The sequence below is a fragment of the Triticum aestivum genome, chromosome 7A (assembly GCF_018294505.1).
Source record: "Triticum aestivum cultivar Chinese Spring chromosome 7A, IWGSC CS RefSeq v2.1, whole genome shotgun sequence".
NCBI lineage: Eukaryota > Viridiplantae > Streptophyta > Magnoliopsida > Poales > Poaceae > Triticum > Triticum aestivum.
Window position 1 is genome coordinate 704,275,692 of NC_057812.1, and position 7,032 is coordinate 704,282,723.

The 7,032-nt window shown below is 50.7% G+C and overlaps 1 long non-coding RNA gene and 1 pseudogene across 2 annotated transcripts in view; both read right to left on the reverse strand.

Annotated features, from left to right (window-relative positions):
* Positions 1 to 3,715: 3,715 nt before the first annotated feature.
* LOC123150082 (uncharacterized) lies at positions 3,716 to 4,284 on the reverse strand (annotated as a pseudogene).
* A 1,988-nt stretch (positions 4,285 to 6,272) lies between these two features.
* The window catches only part of LOC123155024 (uncharacterized), a 4,476-nt gene continuing 3,716 nt past the window's right edge, over positions 6,273 to 7,032 (reverse strand). For both annotated transcript variants that reach the window (XR_006477166.1, XR_006477163.1), the window contains one exon: positions 6,273 to 6,558. This is a non-coding gene — a long non-coding RNA (uncharacterized lncRNA). The remainder of the gene's footprint in view (positions 6,559 to 7,032) is intronic.

Consider the following 7,032-nt stretch of genomic DNA (forward strand, 5'->3'; position numbering starts at 1 on the left):
TCCTCGACCTCCTTTAACAGTATGGTGTTTCCTATGACTCAAGAAAGAGAAAAACAAAACTATGAAAACGAAAGTCTTCAAGCTTCATATTCCTCGCATGAATATCAAGTCTTCATGGACACACCAATTTCTTCACTTTCAAAGTCTTCATGAAAGTCTTCAGAAATACCAAAATCTTCAGTCGAAGATATTCATTTTTAGGGGTCAGCTTTTCCTGTAAATATCAAACTCCTCATAGACTTATAGACCTGTGTACACTCACAAATGCATTAGTCCCTTAACCTATAAATCTTTAATACACCAAAATCACTAAGAGGCACTAGATGCACTTACAGCTGCGATACCTATCACTTGCTTATCATGCCTCCCATATTATTAAGCCAAGCCTCTAACCCACCTTGTCCTAGCAAACCGTTGTTTGGCTATGTTACCGCTTTGCTCAGCCCCTCTTATAGCGTTGTTAGTTGCAGGTGAAGATTGGAGTTGTTCCTTGTTGGAACATGGATATTTTGTTGGGATATCACAATATCTCTTATTTAATTAACGCATATATATACTTGGAAAAGGGTGGAAGGCTCGGCCTTATGTCTGGTGTTTTGTTCCACTCTTGCCGCCCTAGTTTCCGTCATATCGGTGTTATGTTCCCGGATTTTGCGTTCCTTACGCGGTTGGGTTATAATGGGACCCCTTGACAGTCGTTTTGAATAAAACTCCTCCAGCAATGCCCAACCTTGGTTTTACCATTTGCCACCTAGCCTCTTTTTTCCTTGGGTTTCCGGAGCCCAAGGGTCATCTTTATTTAAACCCCCCTAGGCCAGTGCTCCTCTGAGTGTTGGTCCGACTGAGCTGCCTGCGGGGCCACCTCAGGGAAACTTGAGGGTTAGTTTTACTCGTAGCTAGTCTCATCTGAGTGTGCCCTGAGAACGAGATATGTGCATCTCCTATTGGGATTTGTCGGCACATTCGGGCGGTGTTGCTGGACTTGTTTTACCATTGTCGAGGATGTCTTGTAACCGGGATGCCGAGTCTGATCGGAATGTCTCGGGAGAAGGAATATCCTTCGTTGACCATGAGAGCTTGTGATGGGCTAAGTTAGGACTCCCCTGCAGGGATTTGAACTTTCGAAAGCCGTGCCCGCGGTTATGGGCAGATGGGAATTTGTTAATATCCGGTTGTAGAAAACCTGAAGTTGACCTTAATTAAAATACATCAACCGTGTGTGTTACCGTGATGGTCTCTTATCGGCGGGGTCCGGGAAGTGAACACGGTGTTGGAGTTATGCTTGACATAGGTTGTTCTAGGATCACTTCTTGATCATAGTGTTCGACCGTGCTTTTGCCTTCTCTTCTCGCTCTCTTTTGCGTTGGTTAGCCACCATATATGCTAGTCGCTTGCTGCAGCTCCACCTCGTACCTTTTACCCTTCATATAAGCTTAAATAGTCTTGATCGCGAGGGTGTGAGATTGCTGAGTCCCCGTGACTCACAGATACTTCCAAAAACCAGTTTGCAGGTGCCGATGATACCGTGCAGGTGATGCAGCCAAGCTCAAGGAGAAGCTTGATGAAGATCTTGTCCTTTGTGTTGTTTCGTTCTAGTTGATCAGTAGTGGAGTCCAGTTGGGGTCGATCGAGGATCTGTGTAGCTTTTGGGGTAGTCTTCTTTCATTTTGGTTTCGTAGTCGGACCTTGATTGTATCTGGATGATGTAATGCTTTATTCATGTATTTGTGTGAAGTGGCGATTGTAAGCCAACTATGTATCTTTATCCCTTATGTATTACATGGTTTGTGTGAAGATTACCTCACTTGCGACATTGCTTTCAATGCGGTTATGCCTCTAAGTCGTGCTTCGACACGTGGGAGATATAGCCGCATCGAGGGCGTTACACCCTCGCCATCTTCAGGGAGTCCTTGTGCGCCCATTCCAGGGCCGCGTCCTCGTCGAGCTCCGCGTCGCCGTGCTCCCTCTTCACGGCGGGGAGACCCGGCTCCGTCTTCACCGGTGCGATCCCCGGCTCCGTCTTAGGCTTGACGAAGCGCGGAGGAGCCGACAAGGAGGCGCGCCGACCGCCCTCCTTAATGACGATGCCGGCGCTGCGCGTGCGCCGGCCGAGCGGTGTCTCCGCCGCGGGCTCAGCCTTGACGCCGAGCAGCGCCGGAGAGCCGGAGGAGTGGGAAGAAGCCCGTGAGGAGGACGACGAGGAGGAGCCGAACCTCCTGGGCATCCATTGCCCGGCACATCGGCGGTGAGACGGGGCGGCCACCCTCGCCGGGGGAGGGTAGGCCAGCGGCGGGTTGTTGCCACCCTCGAGGTGTGTCAGCACGCCCTCGAGCGTGCGGCCGGGGAATCCCCACCACAGGTGACACCCCTCGCTGTTCTTCGTGCCGCCCACCACCCGCGCCCCGTTGGTGGACGCCAGCCTCTGCTGCTGGCGGCGCTCGAAGTACGCCGCCCACGCCGCGTGGTTGTCGGCGGCGTACTGGGGGAGGACGCGCTGCTCGTCGGTGAGGGAGGCGCGGATAATCTCCAGCTCGTCGGCGAAGTAGCCAGGGCGCGCCACGGCGTCGAGCAACGGGGGAATAGGAACTCCCCCGTTGCTGAGCCTCCACCCCGTCGGCCCGGCACGCATGTCCGGCGGCGCCGGGATGTTGGCCTGGAACAGGAGCCACGACTCCTGTTCGCGGAGCGAGCGGCGGCCGAAGCTGTTGGTCGCCGCCTCGTCGCCGGGGAAACGCTCGACCATCGGGAGGGGGAGAGGGAGGGCTCGGCGGCGTACGTGCGGGAGAGGGAGAGGGAGGGCTCGGTGGTGGCGCATGGGAGAGAAAGAGAGCTCGGCGGCTAGGGCTGGTGTGGCCAGAGCGAGGGAGGCCACTGGCTTATATAGTTGCGCCGCACCCGTGTGTACGGTGCGCGGGAGGGGAGGCGTCGGCGCGCCGCCCCGTGACGCGCCGCCCGTGAGGAATCAATGGCAAGGCTGACCAGCGGCAGCCTTGCCACTGATTCCCCGCGGAAAACCGAGGCGTTGGGGGGAGACGAGGCGCGGTGTCGCTGACGCGGCTGGCCCGCGGCTCTTTCGCGCAAAAACCGCTCGCCCTGGCGCCCCCCAGCGCGCCGGGTTCGGCCTGGATCCGCCGGCGCTGATTTCGACCTAGGCCGGCGAAAATCGAGCTTCTGGGGGCGCGACTGGGCCGTTTTCTCGGCGCCGGCGCGAAAAAATCGTCTGAAGAGGCCTTTCTGGAGGCGCGGCTGGAGATGCTCGAACAGATCATATATTCAGAGGTGCCTATGAAACAATCTGTTCTGCATCAAGAGCATTTCAGTTTCTCTTGTCGAATACACTTTTCTTCAGCAGGTGCATGAATACTTATTCGTCCATTGCAAAGCACGGGCAGTAGATACTAACACTTACAAGACCAGTTTCCAAATTCAAGAAAATTATGCATGGTACACTCTCCACGAAAGGCTCTATTTTAGGGCAGAAAAAACGAAGCAGCCAGCTAACTATCTGCATTTGTTTGACAAAGGAGAATTTTTGGCTAACTACCAACATGGCTAGTCCTATTGTGTGCAGGCCTGATAGCGATCTCCCTATCCTGAGATATCAACGATTTATCTCTCCAATCAATAGCATATACCTCGAACGATCACAAGCGAGATCTTGGATCATTTTGACTGACATTGACGACGGCGTGACGCTCCGCAGAACCCGGCCCTCTCAACACAAGACTGTTGCTCCGGGAGGTACCGCCGGCGCCACTGCCATGGCTCCTGAACAAGAAGAGACACCGTTCGCCATCGCCGCGCCTGCACGTGTAGAAATCGAGGAGGTCCCCCTTGCACATGCGGCTCTCGTCCACGAGCCGCCTCCAATCGGAGCCGATGACCCGGTACGCCTTGCTGGAGTTGAGGTAGCGGAGGCTCACCTCCTTCTCACGGCCCTCCGCGTCGAGGACCTTGACCGAGACTTTGTTCTCGGCGTTCAGGCCGTCGTCGCGGAGCTCCTCCAGCTCCGGGAAGACCTCCGGGATGGAGCCAGCACGCACAGCCTTCTCGGTGAAGCGCAACCGGTTCTGCCCCGTCTGGACGTCGGACTGCTCCAACACCCTGGACAGCGCCCAGTCGGCGTCGTACACGCCGAGGCTGTCCATCACCTGCCGGTGGCGTGCTTCCTCTGCGGCGTCGATGCGGGAGCTGGGATCCATGGCGCCGTTCATGCGATTGCGCAGGCGAGATCGATCTATCGTAGGATCGTTTAAATGGTATAGGAACGCCCGTTCTTGTTGGGGCTAACAGGAGATTGATCTTGTGCGGGGTATTCTTTTTTTCTTTGCGAAAAAAGGATTGTATTAATCAATGGAGATCATTACAATCCTGTTGGCAGATGGTGCCAATTTCATCAGGTCCATGGCGAAGCCAAACAGCAGTACGAGGTACAGAAATCCCCATCTGAGCTAGGGAATGGCTAGCTTTATTTCTACTCCTACTCACAAGCATGGTTTTGGGTACCGCCCGAGAAAAATGGTTACCGCGCGGTTACCGAGATTCTCGCCAGCCCACGAGAAAGTCATATCCCGAGCAAAAAATCCCGAAATTTTTGAATTTTTACCTTTGAACCTGTGCTAGTATAGATGGACATCTCAAGAATATAACCAGAGTTAGATATGGCGTGGTGGTAAGCATGTACTTCCGGCAGCAGGGCGACGTAGGTTCGACTCTTCATCTGAAGTTTGTTTATTTTGCAAAATATGTACTCCCTCTATAAACTAATATAAGAGCGTTTAGATCATTAAAATAGTGATCTAAAGTTTACAGAGGGAGTATATGAAAAAAGATAGACTATATACCCACGAGTCGAACTCGCGACCTCTTTGCCTAGCAAGTGTAGGCGTTCAATTGAGATACCGCTCCTGTGGCTAATATCTATTCAGTTGCTATCTATATTGAGGCTAAAAGAATTTGAATTCAAAATTCAATAATAAATTCGTCCGAAATATATTCGGTATTTGTCGGTTACCGTGGTAACCGAGGATCTCGCCCCCCCCCATGAGAAAATCCGTCCATTCGAAATCCAAAACCTTGGTTGTTGCTGTTGCTGCTTTTGCTACTGCCGGACCGCATCACGTTGACCGCCTGCCTAATGGACGGCCTCATGCTGCTGTCCGGGTGCGCACACCAGAGCGCGGCCACCATCACACGCCCCATTTCCCCGCTATCGAATTCGCCTTCTAGGCGCTCATCGGCGGCATCCAGAATACAGCCGTCGTTGAAGAAATCTCAGAACCATTGCACCATGTGCATGGCAGATTCTTCTTCGTCTTCCTTGGGGATGATTACGAGCGGGCGCCGGCCATTGGCAATCTCAAGGACCACTACCTCGAAGCTGTAGACATCGGACTCGGGGCTTGCTCTACCGGTGACCATGCACTCTGGGTCCATGTACGCCATGGTGCCAGTGAGCACCGTCGTGTGTGATCCTCTGCCATGGTCGACGAGCCTCGCGAGGCCAAAGTCGCCAAGCTTTGTGTTGAAGGACGCGTCCAGCATTATGTTGCTCGGCTTGATGTCTCGATGCAGAACGCATTGCTCCCAAACCTCGGGGAAGGTACAGAAGCGCAGCCCTACACCGAGTACAATCTCATGCCTACAGAGAAAGAGAGATAAGTAGAGAGTTTTTTTTACCATTAGATAAGTAGAGAGTTAATTGAGTAGATAACACACTAGCAGGCAAGCAAATTGACATTGAAATCTGAGTACCTAACCTGAGTGGCCCACGCTTTTTTTGTTGTGAATATGAGTGTCGAGGCTTCCACACTACACCACAACACTGATGTAAGGACAAAAAAACTGCCGGGAGAAGGCACATTAAAGGGCAGACAAACTGCCGGCACAGGTTTTCTCCCGGCAGATAGAACTGCCACGAGAACAGCTGTCGGGGATTACTTCTCCCGGCAGATACACTTCTCCCGGCAGTTTTGTTGCCCTTGCCCATCTATTTGCCGGCAGTCCATTTTCTCCCGGCAGATTGTTCAAGAACATGAAAGTACAATTGCCAGCAGTTCAACTGCCGGCACAAGCAGGTTTACCCGGCAGTTATTATGCCAGCATGTTGATTTCACTAGCAATTTGTTCTGGGCATCCCTATCCATTCATTATGTTCAGGCAATCATGACATATCACACTATTTATACATACACTTCATCAATCAAAGTAACATATAGGCATCATCAAAACCGTAAACTTTATTCGATAAACACAACAATACAAGTAGGCTATTCCAGAAAAGAAGTACATATAAGCTTCCATATATAAGGAGGTTGTTCCACAAAATGAGAAGTACATATATGTTTCTAGATGTATCACACTACCAAAATGTAGTACCACAAAAGTAGTACATAAATTTCTAAATTTGCCACAACCAAAATGAGCAGAGCAAGTCTCCAGGTCAACAAATAAGGTATATGACATTATCACTCCATCAACTTAATTGTAGGTATTCCAAATCTTCAACAGCTTGAAGGTCCTTCCAAACCTCCGTGAACTTGCATACATTTGCAAAACCTGCAACAGAACAGAAATTCAAAATGGAGATTATAGCTATGGCAGCAGGTAAGGAAGCAGTTAAGAAAGCAAGATAAACACAGGAAAAATCTGTGAGCTGCAGACCACATATAATCTGGGACTAGAAACAAAGACCAGGTGATATTTAAGTGACTAAGGGCCAGTTCTACAACCCTTTGGCTTCCATATAAAATTTTCAGGGCTTGCATATGAAATTTTTTGCAAGGCTTCAGCTGCTCACACTGATGGCATGGCATGACTGCTCACACCGAGACATGTATGTGCTTTTTTATTTGCAAACATATGCTAAATGTGAGGCTTTTGTTCTCTATGACATATGTCCAAAACATGATGTTCATGATTCTCTATATGTGTCCTGCTACTTTCTAAATTTACGTACATATTTCCTTTTCAGAACTACAAATTTTTCTTGTCAACAAAAGCTCTTTTTATGCTCTCTATACATAGTTAAAT